The sequence below is a fragment of the Eschscholzia californica genome, unplaced genomic scaffold (genome assembly GCF_041429995.1).
Source record: "Eschscholzia californica isolate CP2 unplaced genomic scaffold, dmEscCali1.0.p SCAF_2, whole genome shotgun sequence".
Lineage (NCBI taxonomy): Eukaryota > Viridiplantae > Streptophyta > Magnoliopsida > Ranunculales > Papaveraceae > Eschscholzia > Eschscholzia californica.
The window spans coordinates 65,664,619-65,678,640 of record NW_028238309.1 but is presented as its reverse complement, the minus strand read 5'-3'; the positions used below and the strand labels follow the sequence as shown (position 1 = coordinate 65,678,640).

At 38.3% G+C, this 14,022-nt stretch overlaps 1 protein-coding gene across 1 annotated transcript in view; it reads right to left on the bottom strand.

The window, feature by feature from the left end:
- The window catches only part of LOC147560440 (uncharacterized), a 76,391-nt gene that overhangs the window by 60,079 nt on the left and 2,290 nt on the right, over positions 1–14,022 (bottom strand). The window lies entirely within an intron of this gene.

Below are 14,022 nucleotides of genomic sequence, written 5' to 3'. Positions count from 1 at the left end.
TAACTGATCTTCACTACTAGGATCCACTTCTACTGCTTGTGCTTCCTCCGCTATGTTACCTAGCATATTGGCTATATGTCTTGGAAAGTGCCAGCCCTCCGGGTTTATGAAGTCCGTCACCATCGCGTTTTCATGAAGATATATAGGAGTTATAACGAAAGCATTCTGCAAATGACTCGTGAAGAAGACCCCTTTGACTGCCCGCTTTGGTATCACAAACACAGCAGCCCAATAAATTAACAAGCTGCTCAAGACTAGTTTAATCAAAAGTGCCCTCCCGGCGTATGATAGAAATCGGTTGTTCCAAGCCTGGACCCGAGCTCGAATTTTGTCAAGGAGGGCTATACAGTTCGTGTAGGATCAGAACAACTGGAACAATCAAACATTTTGTGGCACTCACGACGCTTTTAGTACATTTAAAACAGTTTGCCTTTAAAATACATGATTAATAAATCTTGTTCAATTAATCAAAATGACTATTGAAATTTTGAATTGAATGTAATAAAAGAATAAAGAAATAATCAAAATGAATATTGAAATTTCCCGAATCTTATTCCCAATCCCATCTTCTTTCTTCTTTCCTATAAAACACTATTTCCTTTTTCTTCTTCTCCTCTTCATCATTTGTATGTTCTTTCTCTTCTTCATCATTCGTATGTTCTTCATCTTTTCTTAATTAATGTCAAAGTCATTGGTCGAGAAATTGGTTGTTAGTGAATCCGTTGTAATAATAAGTTCGAGTTTCTCCCTCCATATTGCTATTTCTTTTTATCTTTTTCTCTTATAGTTTTTTGTCTCTGATCGGTCAATATGTGATGACAAACCCATTTTGAGTTAGATTGTCCGTCGATTTACACTCCATGCTACATTAGACATTAAATGTCTGATTCTTGGACGATGAAGTAAGGTAAAACGTGGAAATATCTAACATGCTAGTTTACTAAATAAATGCCTTGGTTTCCATCTGATTTCCAGTTTAATACAATATGTTTTTGAACCATTGTGGGCATTTCTTTTCGGATGATTAATGACATATTCACCAAATACCCCATGATAGTCCGAGACTATAAAACCGTAGCGAATACTAAAATGAAGATATCAGCGACAAAACTGTAAGTAATAATTTCGTCACGCCTTACCAAATTTCGATATTCCTTTCTAAAATTGCAAACAGTTGACATAGATGTGTTGTGATAAGTATTTTTATCGGCAAGAATTTGAACCATTGGCGACGCTTTTAGTACATCTTAATTAGTTTGCCTTTATATTGTGATTCAATTTATTTACACTTACCATACACCAAGAAGTTCTTGAAACAAAATTACTAGAAGCAAGAATCAAAACAAATTGGGACAATCAAACAAGTTGAATTTCAGAATTGAAACACAAATTCATCAAATGGGTAATCTGTAATCTAGTTTATTTAGTACCTTACTATGAAATTTTCCATTATTTTGGGGATTAATCACAATCATCATTAATGAAAAAAAAAAACAGAGTAACAAGAAAATAAACCCAACCACCACTTCTGGAACTCAAAGAGATATAGATTTCATTAATGGAGGTCTCCTCTGTTTCTTCTTCTTCTTCTTTACTGAATTGAAATCAATCAACCCAATCAATATTACTTAATACCCACCAAGTCATCTTCTTATCTTTGTTCTGCAATTGATCAAAAGACATGATTAATAAATCTTGTTCAATTAATCTTTTATAATAAAAGAATAAAGAAGTAATAAATCTTGGTACCTAATTTTGGGGATTGACTGAGAATCGAGGAATAAACATCATAATTCTTGGACCTGTAGAACCGAGAGCAATATGGACATTGAAAGTGCAGTTGCAGGTTCGTGATGGCACAGTAGTAGCTACAAAAATGTGTCTTCTAACGACTTGTATTTCGACAGTGACACCATTACCGGTGAAGACTTCAGGTTCCATATCTATGGCTGAGGTGGGAGCACCATTAGTGGTGGTGGTGGAGAAACCGTTAATTGTGGTGGGAGCATCATTATTGGTTTGGGGATTGACTGTTAATCGAGGATTAAACAATTGAATTCTTGGACCTCCGATTACAATAACGGCATTGAAAGTGGAGTTTCCGGTTACTGTTGATAAAGAACTAGTTACAATAAAGGCTGTTCCGATGACATTTACATGGGCAGTTTGAGTTACAGCCTCATCATCGATATTAAAGATGGCGGACATTGTGGCTGTGGTGGACATGTTGCCGGCGGCTGTGATGCCATCATTGTTGGAACTAGTGGTGGCTCCGTTTCTATTGGTGGTGGTGGGGTTGTTATTGGAAGTGGTGATGGGACCCAAACGGGTTATGCTGGTGCTAACGTTACTAGTAGAGGTGGTGGTGGTGGTAACATTATTGGTGATGGAAGTGGAGGTGGTGGTGGGTCTGTCAATTCCATTGCCGTTGGGATCATTTCTTTGGTTTTCCATCTTTTCTTTTCCTTCTTGAACTCTTTTCACTCTCTCTCTCTCTCTCTCTCTCTCTCTCTCTATTGAGAAGGGAAATTGAAGATCAAAGTTGAGCTTATATAAAGAACTAAAAGGGAAGTGAGCAAGAAGAATGAAACAGAATTTAGGGTTAGTTATTGGAAGTTGGAAAATTTGTAACTAACTTTCTCAAATCAAGAATGTCACTAAAACTGTTTGTTATAATAAACCCATTGTTCTTGTTTTCAACAATATGTTCATACAAAGTCTTCTCACAAAGTCAAAATTAGGGTTAGTTATTGGAAGTTGGAAAATTAGGATAAAGAAGCAAATCAAGACTTCTCACAAAGTCAAAATTAGTCATACAAAGTCTGATGATGGAGGCTTAAGGGGGCCCTATAGAACTTTCATGAGAACATCTAAGATTGGGCTTTTGGTGGTTGTCTTACGATGAGCGCATCTATATAAGGCATACTGTTTGTAAAAGCAAGCACAAATATTTACACCTCGTTGACACGCATCATCTTTAAGGACAGTAAATAAAACGGTAAATGCTAAATCCCAAATCAGTTTTTTCGAATTTATCAATTTATTTCCTGTTTATATTGATAGATAGAAGTTTAAATCGTTATTTATTTATTTTTCGCTCGTCAAATGAAATATATTATGTTTACGAAGTGAAGTCATAATCCAAGTCAAGTCCTAGGTTGGTTGCCTCTCAAACGTATGTCATGCCGTCCATGCGGGACACTCGAACACTTGCAACCTGAGTTAGAGAGAGGGAGAGAGAGAGAAAGATGGAGAGAGAGAGAGAGAAAGGAGAAAGAGGGTAAAAGTGAGTTAGAGAGGAGAAGAGAGGAAAGAGAAGAGATAGGAATGGTGGTCGGAAGGGTGGTGGTGAGAAGTTGTGTCGGTGGAGGTGATAAAGAAGATGGAGATTAAGGGGCAATGTTTGATCAAGTGAGTTTTTGGACTAAAATAAAATATTCCCCCGATAATATACAAGAAAATATGGATTCCCTAGAGAATTTATTCCCCATAGATTATTCTTTATTCCCCAAAGCCGCGACCTACCAAAAACTAGAGTTGCCATGGAACCTAACCGCGGTAGAGGCTTCCCTCTCCCGTCATTAGTAGCAATGTTCATGCACCAATAGCCACACACAACCCGTGGAGATGAACATTTCAAAACAGTCGAGACCTTTACCAAATTTCAATGTTCCATCCAAAATTGTAAAAGGTTGACATAAATGTGTAGTGATAAGTATTCTTATTGGCAACAGTTTGTATCACTTGCGATAGTTTTAGTACATCTAAAATAGTTTGCCTTTATGTTATGAATCAATTTACTTACACTTAACGTACACCAAGAAATTCTTGAAACAAAATTATCAGGAAATCCAAATTAATCAAATAGGTAATCTGTAATCTAGTTTATTGTGATTTGTGGTGGTGTTCATGTTACATTAATTCTTCGGGTTAGCTCTCTAGGTTCTTTATAACCCAAAAAACCCTAATACCTTGTGAGACATGATACATTACATATGTAAGAGTAACAAAATTTATCATATGAATTTTACGATGATAAGGAGGTGAACATAGTCTCTTATATGTTGGACTATCTAAATCAATTGCACATAAAAATAAACTTATGTTTGTACTAGGGAAAAAAAACTTACGACTTGAACCTACAATATAGTACGATTTATAAAAAGAAAAAAAAACGATTTACTATTCAACAACTGTACTTACCTGTATGACCGCTTGGCCCTTCTAGTGTTTGCCCCTCAATGAAACTGGGCGAGATCGCCGCATCATTTCTTCCAAGAGTCATCATCTCCCCTAGATTCTGAAATCTAATACCAAAACAATCAAATTAGTCAGGTTTACAAATCAAGTAATAATATAATAAATTCGAAAATTATTTCTTTACGAGAGATGAAGGGTTTATCCCTGACAACATAAGAAGTAAAAATTCCGTGAATGCAACGAGTAATCACAATCATCATTACTGAAAAAAGACAAGATTTGAAATCAACCAACCCAATCAATATTGCTTAATACCCACCCAGTCATCTTCTTATCTTTGTTCTGCTATTGATCAAAAGACATGATTAATAAACTATAATAAATCTTGTTCAATTAAACAATTGAAATTTGAATTGAATGTAATTAAAGAATAAATCTTGGTACCTAAATTGGTATATGAATTTTGGGTGTTGACTGAGAGAATCAAGAATACAAGAAGAACCAACAGCCATTAAGGCATGAAGCAGTGGGCAACTGATGGTAAAGTACTAGTTAGAATTATGGTTAGAATTATGGTCATCGGAACAACCATAATTGTAACTAGTTCTTTATCATCAGTAACCCACAACTTCACTTTTTTTGACGTCATCACCGTGAAGACAGCAGGTTCCATATTTATGGTGGTGGTATTGTTATTGGCGGTGGGCTGGGACCATTACTGGTGGCGGGAGCACCATTAGCGGACCAGCACCGGTGAAGGAAGCAGCACCGGTGAAGACTGCAGGTTCCATATTTATAGTGTGGGATGGTGTTGTTATTGGCGGTGGTGTGGGATGGTGTTGTTATTGGCGGTGGTGTGGTGTGGTGTGGGATGGTATTGTTATTGGGGGTCACTGATGCTATTACAATTAAAGGGTATTTCTATTACGGATCACACATATCCGACCCACATGATTGGATCCAATACCCGGTTGCACCCGGTCTTATACCCGACTATATTTCATGTATATTCTTTATCACTTATCTTGTAGAATACTATATATACTCGTGTAACCATAGATTCAAAATATATACAGAGAAACTATTATCTCATTTACTCAACCATCTGTTTCTCTGACTCTCGGCCCTCTCTCTTTCTCACCTAACAGACCTCTCGCTCTCTCATCTCTTACTATCACTTGAGGTTTCACATGGTATTAAAGAAAAAAATTGATTTTTTTTATGGCTTCTGGCACCAATGCTACTCACGGTTCTCAATAGAAAGTGGTAGTTTGATTCCTGTTCTCGTCGACAATATACACATAAGGAGTCTACAGATATACCCCATGCCAATAGTTTGTCTCGTATGTATCCTTCAAATTGTACTCCCCATATTTACTAGGCACCTACACTAACTGATCTTCACTACTAGAATCCACTTCTACTGCTTGTGCTTCCTCCCCTATGTTACCTAGCATATTGGCTATATGTCTTGGAAAGTGTCAGCCCTCCGGGTTTAGGAAATCCGCCACCATCGCGTTTTCATGAAGATAGGAGTTATAACGAAAGCATTCTGCAAATGACGCGTGAAGAAGACCCCTCGGGTGTCATATGCTCGTCCAGAACTTTGTATCCTTTCCATCCCCAATCTGTGTGTGGTTACTAGTTGTTTTGCCTGTTCTCCACTGCTTAGAATCCTTCTCCAACACCACGAGCTATTGACTCAAGTTTTCATTGTCCAAAAATCATGGTGCTTGATGAGATTAGTCCGAACCCTGTTCACCCAAAGAGTTGATTTACCACTTACTATATCCGATACATGCCGTAAATTTGATGCCTCAAACAATGCCTCGACGTTTCGGGTACCCAATCATCCCTCTTTGGTTGGCAACCAAATAGTTTCCCACCTCACTGCCGCTTTACCTCTTATCATTTCTGGCCCAGTCTGCAGAAAGCATCCAAACGGAGAGTGAATTTTATTGAGTGCCCGTTTTGGTATCACAAACACAGCAGCCCAATAAATTAACAAGCTGCTCAAGACAAGTTTAATCAAAAGTAACCTCCCGGCGTATGATAGAAATCGGTTGTTTTAAGCCTGACCCGAGTTCGAATTTTTTCAAGGAGGGGTATACAGTCCGTGTAGGATCAGAACAACTGGAACAATCAACCATTTTGTAGCACTCGCGACGCTTTTAGTACATTTAAATCAGTTTGCATTTATATTGTGAATCAAATTATTTACACTTGGCATACACCAAGAAATTCTTGAATCAAAATTATCAAATTCATCAAATGGGTAATCTGTAATCTAGTTTTATTCAGTACCATACTATCAAATTTTCCATTATTTTGGGGATTGTAAGTTTTCTTGGAACTTTAGTTTTTATTTCAATCAATCCTCAAACTCTTTCACATCTAGTGTATATAGAGTTTAGAGAGAGGAAAACAGTTACAACTAAGTAGAGTAAGAGAAGAGAATAACTACTAACAAACTTTTACAGACATACCAAAGTCAGTTATCAACTAACTTTGTTTTCTCTTAGGTACAGGGAGTGCCTCTAGAATTGTCTTCAATATGTGGTTGGGCTTTGAGAGTTTGGGCTTCTTACTTCCAATCTGGTCGTTTTACTCTTTTGTATAAAAGGGAAAATCAAAACCCTAGAATACATTTTATCTCTTCAGAACCCTAACTCTTACATCCCCCCTCAAACCGATGGAGAGAGCGACGAGAGAACCATCCGTTTTGCACTGATATTGGAGAAGAGATAAAAAAGTAGACCCTTTGTGAAAATGTCAGCAAGCTGGCTCTTCGTTGGAACATGTTGAATCTCAAGCGACCCATTCGAAACTAAATCACGAACATAGTGAAAATCGACTTCGATGTGCTTGGTTCTTGCATGAAAAATAGGGTTGGATGTAGGGCTGGGAAAACGGTCCGGGAACCCGGGGTCCGGCCCGTTCGGCCCGGACCGTTTTGACCCGCAGTCCGAGTCCTACCCGAGCCGGGCCTATCCGGCCCGATGGCTCGGGCTTATTGGGTCGGGACTCGGACAGGGGATTAAATCCGAGTCCCGGCCCGATAAACCCGCCCGATACCCAAGCCCGATGACCGCCCGATTCAAAACCCGCGAGATCTTAAGATCCAACGGCCACGGTATCGCGTCTCTTGAAGACGTACTTCAGCCGTTGGATCATAAGGGGCAGACAACTAAACCCTAAGACGCCCCTTCATCCTTATAAAATCCTAATCTCACATTCCTACTCCCACTTTACACCTTGCCGCCTCCATCTCAAGTCTCTCTCCCATTAAACCCTAAACACCATTATCCCCATCACACCTTCTCATAAAAAAAAATGTATATACATTGTATCTGGTACCTTGTGGATTTTGGGTTTCAAATGAGGAGACAGTCAGACAGCAGAAACTTCTTGAGATGATGATATTGTTGTTGTTCTTGATGAAACAAGACTGTTTGTGTTTGTGCTACTAATCAATTCAGAATTATCTTCCATGAATCTACTCAACAATGGAAATTGATCTTCACTTGTTATGTCAGAAACAAATCTTTGTTGTGTGTTAAAATGATCTTCTTGAAAACTAGTATGAATTGGTAATGACAACGTTGATATAGAATTCGAGTTTAGATCGAGTACCCGAAATTGCCAACTTTAGGGTTTGTCACCAATGAAGTAGTATAATTCTTGTTGTTTTTGTTCTTGTTATTGTTTGGATAACTAAATTGTTCTGCCATGAATTTCTTCTTCAACTCTGTGTTCCAGTAATTTTTTTACTTCGTTATCCGTTCTTCCTTTCATTTTAGATGCAATGACAGACCACCTAACATCACCCATATTTATATAATATAAGATTAGTCAAAAGTATTAGAGCATCTCCAATGCAAAACTCAATCTTAGAAACTCGGAGTGCCACATAGGATTTTCTGAGTTTTTCTTAAAAAATCATCTCCAATGCAAAACTCAACTAAGATCTCAAAGATGATGTGTCGAGAGTGGAATATAGATATCCCAAGAGGACACTCTATTTTCAGAGTGTCCTCTTGAGATATCTCTAATTATCCAACTCATCAATATCTAAATTTCAACCAATAGAAATCAAGTCTTCGTATATTTCCAAAATAACTAATTACTTTTTTACAAAAATAACCATGACACGTAAGTAAAATAAAAGAGTTTAGAGTGTTGCATTGGAGACATACAAGAATTGAGGATCTCTATTTTCGACACCTATGAGTGAGAATCTCAATTGGAACTCGATAAATAGGACGAATAGAGATTTTCTGAGTTAAATTAATCAACAAAACAATAATTATATAATTTTGTTTAAGATATAATCATATATAAAATGGTATTTTAATTATTTATTTGTTTTTATTAAACAATTTTTATTTTTTTAATATTTTTGAAGGCACAAAAACCCGACCCGTCCGGCCTGAGCCCGTTGGAACCCGCTTGGGTAACCGGGCTCGGACGGGCTACGGGCTCCTATAGTATGTGTTTCGTCCGGCCCGATCCGCCCGACTTCCTATCGCGGGCTTATCCGAGCCCGATCCGCCCGAGTCCGACTCATAGTTGCCCGAGCCCGTCCGCGCCCGCCCGATTCCCACCCCTAGTTGGATGCGAGATGTTTGGCACTGATGTTGTCACAGAAGAAGATGTATGGTCGATTTAGTGGACATTTCAGTTCTTCCATGAGGTAAGATAACCATACCAACTCAGTTGCTCTTGAGAATAGGGTATAGGTGTTATGAACCTACAAATAAGAGAATGTTTTTGATGAAAAATAGGGTATAGGTGTTATGAACCTACCCTATTTTTCATCAAAAACAACGCGTCTAGAAATATAAATTCTCTTATTTGTAGGTTCATAACACCTATACCCCTTTTGTTCATGACTATAACCAAAAATATGCATTGTCTTTGGACTGAGTTTATCTTGTCTGAGTTCACCTAAATGAGGATAACAGGCACATCCAAATACTCTTAGATGTTTATACTCAGGTGAGACATGAAACAAGACTTCAAACAGAGTATTTCCCTGAAGGGTAGTTGTGGGAAGTCTATTTATTATGTAGACTGCAGTACTAAAAGCATCATACAGCAGAAACTTTGGTAAAGAACAATGCAGAGATAGAGTGTTACCTAGCTCAATGATGTGCCTATGTTTCCTCTTAGTTTTCCCATTCTGCTGAGGGGTATAAAGACAAGAAGACCTGAACAAGGTGCCATTAGAATCCAAATGTTTCCTGAAATCCTCGTAAGTAACACAAAGGGGAAAACTTTATATTCCGTTGCGTCGACTTGACTCGTTTTTCCCAACACCATTAACGGAGACTGTTATTTCGAGAGTGACTCCATTACTGGTAAAGACTGCAGTTTCTTCCATATTTATGGTGATGGTATTGTTATTGGCGGTGGCTGGAGCACCATTAGTGGTGGAGGAACCAGCAACGGTGGAGGAACCATCAACGGTGGAGGAACCGTTAATTGTGGATCGAGGATTAAATAATTGAATTCTTGGACCTTCCTGAGTAATAATGACATTGAGAGTGGAGTTGTGGGTAACTGATTCTAAAGAACTAGTTACATTAATGGCTCTTCCGATGACTGTTACACGGACAGTTTGAGTTACTTCCTCATCATCGATGACAAAGGTGGCGGACGTGGTGGTTGTGTTGGAAGTGGTGGTGCCGTTGTTATTGGAAGTGGTTAAAGGACCCAAACGAGTAATGGTGGTGGTAACGCTATTAGTAGCGGTGGTGGTGGTACTGGTACCATTACTGGTGGTGCTAGTGGTACCATTATTGGTGGTGGTGGTGGAGGTGGAGGTGGTGGAGGTGGAGGTGGAGGTGGAGGTGGAGGTGGAGGTGGAGGTGGAGGTGGAGGTGGAGGTAGACTTCATCCTTGGATGGGGTAGCACTAATATCAATGTTTTTTTTGCTGCCGTAAGGGGTCGAGATGTCAGTTCCAAGGCCTCTAGGAAGTCTTATGCTTGTTGAGCTCTTTAGGCCCTGTAAATGAAAACACTAATTAGTGATTTCATTGGAGTCCGTATACCAAGATTGGTCAGCCAATTTCACCGTATTGATACTATTTTTCCTTCGCCTGTTGAGGACGGATATATGAAAAAACTAGTGTTTCTGTCATGATCCTGCACCCAATGTTTCTTTGCTCGTTCATTCCAAGACACTTCTTCCATTCTTTTAGGTGTTGTAAGCCTATCAATAATTATTTTTTTTACCGTTGTCACTCTTGATGGTTGTAGATCTTGGGCACCAAGCAAATCTTCCTCGGCTTGTTTGATTTGTTCAAATAAGTTCCCTACTCGATTCTTACTCCAAGCCTTTACCTCTTTCGCAATCTGCTATAGTTTTTGTGTGAATACCCCTTTAGTTTGTTCCCAAGACTCCTCCATCATTCTACCGAACTCCTCATGTACAGTCCAATAAGCTTCTGAATGGAATGGGAGTACTCTGAATCTTAGCTTTTGATGTGTTTAAAATAAAAGACATATGATCATTATTGAATCTTAGCAAGTGCTTGACTTGTGCATCCGGAATTTTGAGTTTCTGACTCTTCAATCCGGATTCGCAAGAACTTTATCTAACCTTTCCCGAATGTTGCACTTCTTTACCATTAGCCCAAGGATATGCCAGGCCCGAATACCCCACAACAATAAGATTGCTAGCAACAATTGTTTGTCTAAATTGTTCTGCAACTTTTATGTCAAATCATGCCCCTCCCCATTTTACTTTTCGTTACTACGTTAAAGTCTCCCATGGCGCACTATGGTTTTTGAATCTTATTACTGATTGCATGTTTATGATTATTAGAATGTTATTGCGGAAAGTTGTTTTGATTCTTTCTTCTAATTTAATGTTGTCATCCTAATCACTGAGTTCGTTCGACTGCACAATAAAATCATTCGTGTAACTTAATTTCTTAATCTAGACGAATACAAAAATCATTCATTGTATGATGTTGGCTGACTAAACAACCGTAGCGAATACAAAAATCAGGACTTCAAAGACACAATTGTATATTTGTCACACTTATTTTTTGTTGAATCTTTGTCACACTTTATTAATATTGCAACAAGTTGGCATGATATTTATTCTTAACGGCAACAGTTTGTAGCATTACCGACGCCTCAGTACATTCTAATCTAGATTGCCTTTATATTGTTGATTCAATTTATTTTCACTTGGCGTACACCAAGAAATTCTCGAGACAAAATTATCAGGAAGAAAGAATCAAAACAACTGGGACAATCAAACATGTTGAATTTCACGATTGAAACACAAATTCATCAAATTTTGGGGATTAATCACAATCATCATTACTGAAAAAAAATCAGAGTAACAAGAAAAAAAAAACAGGTCTCCTCTGTTTCTTCTTCTTCTTTTCTGATTTGAAATCAATCAACCCAAACAATATTGCTTAATACCCAATCAGTAATCTTCTTATCTTTCTTCTGCAATTGATCAAAAGACATGATTAATAAATCTTGGTCAATTAATCAAATTGACTATTGAAATTTGAATGAATGTAATCAAAGAATAAAGAAGTAATCTTTTATACCTAAATTGGTATATGAATTTTGGGTGTTGACTGAGAATCAAGAATACAAGAACATAATGATTGGACCTGTAGAAGGGACACCCACTAAGGCACTGAAAAGGAGGGTTTGGGTTGTGGTTGTTAGAACTATGGCTGTTCCAAAGACTTCTATTCGGACAGTGAGGCCGTCACCGGTGAAGACTGCAGGTTCCATATACATGTCATTGGCTGTGGTGTGGGTAACATTAGTGGTGGTGGGAGCATCATTAGTGGTGGTGGGAGCATCATTAGTGGTGGTGGGAGCACCATTAGCAGTGGTGGGAGCACCATTAGTGGCAGACCCAGCACCGGTGGAAAGAACCGTTATTTATGAATCGGGGATTAAACAGTTGAATTCTTGGACGTCCGAGAGTAATATTGAAATTGAAAGTGGAGTTGAGGGTTACTGATGCTACAATACTAGTTATATTAATGGCAGTTCCGATGACTGTTACACGGATAGTTTGAGTTACAACCTCATCACTAAAGGTGGCAGTCCTGGTGTCTGTGGTGGACATGTTGCCGGCGACTGTGACGCCATTATTATTGGAAGTGGTGGTGCCGTTGTTATTGGTGGTGGTGGGTCTGTTATTGAAAGTGGTGATGGGACCCAAACGGGTTATGGTGGTTCTAACGTTATTAGTAGCGGTGGTGGTGGTAGTTGTACCATTATTGGTGGTGGTACCATTATTGGTGGAGGTGGTGGTGGAGGAAGTAGAGGTGGTGGTGGGTTTGTAGATTCCATTTCCGTTGGAATTATTTCTCTGGTTTTCCATCTTTTCACTTTCTCTCTGTAGGACTGACTTTTGATTTTGCTAATTGACAAGTGAAATGGAAGATCAAAGTGGAGCTTTATATAAAGAACTAAAAGGGAAGTGAGGAAGAAAACAGAATTTAGGGTTAGTTATTTGGAAGTTGGGAAATTTGTAACAGACTTTCTCAAATCAAGAATGTCACTAAAACTGTTTATAACTAACCCATTGTTCTTGTTTTAACAAATTAGGATCAAGAAACAAATCAAGACTTCCCACAAAGTCAAAATTAGTCATTCAAGTCCCCTGTTGGAGGCTTAGGGGCCCCTATAGAACTTTCCTGAGAACATCTAGGATTGGGCTTTTGGTGGTTGTCATATGATGAGCCCATCTATATAAGGCATATTGTTGTTTGTAAAAGCAAGCACAAATGTTTACACCTCATTGACGCCCATCATCTTTAAGGACAATAAATAAAACGATAAATGCTAAAAGTACTCAAATCAAATTTTTTTGAGTTCGACTTGCAAAAAATTTATTGCAATCAATTTATTTCCCGTTTATGTTGATAGATTGAAGTTTAAATCAATATCAGAGTTTTTATTCAATAACAGAAAAAGAGATGTTAGCTTTACGCCTTTATCTATCGCTAACTGACTTACAATGAAACTAAGAGGTTGGGTCATCTCCGTCAACACATTTAAATTTACATCAAAAGAGTTTTTTAACTAACAAATGTGTCACTTTAATAGCTTAACGAATGTAATATGAGAAAACAATTGTCCGGGAGTTATTTCAAACTTCTACATTGTCATGCTTTAGCATGTGTGCATTCACCACCACCCATGCATCCTCTACAATAACACACGGGTATCGGTTTGGATTTCTAGCTAGTCAGACGGCTAGAATCCCCCCTTTAGCTTCAGCTTTTGTAGTACTCATGGTTGTTGTAGAGCTAGTAATAATCAATATAAATTCGCCACCACTATTACGACATATCACACCCATAACAACTTTTTCATCTTTAAATGCGGCGCCAAAGTTATACTTCACACATCCTTGAGTTGAGGAATTCTATATCAAAGGAAATGTTATCTTCTCAACAATCTTTTCATTGACCATTATAACTCTCGAAATAACAAAGCATGTTCATCCCTTCCTGAATAATAAGTCATTTGTTTGGAGGTGTGCCCTCAAATAAGTCGAAATACTCTCCTCTTCATCTCCACTCATCCTCGAACCGCACCTCTATCAGTGGTGGGATCCATGTCTCTTTCGCCATTTCACACATACGACCCTGGGACCTCCAGCTTTTGGAGTTTACGTCAACCTTATCAACCACCAAATATTGGCTTTTTGTAGTAAACGCCACATGAACATTTTAACTCTACGGGAGACTTGGATTTTCCTTCCAAAATTGGTGCCAAGTCAAGCCGTGAGGTACGTAATGTTGAAGAATGTGATGTAGATAGCA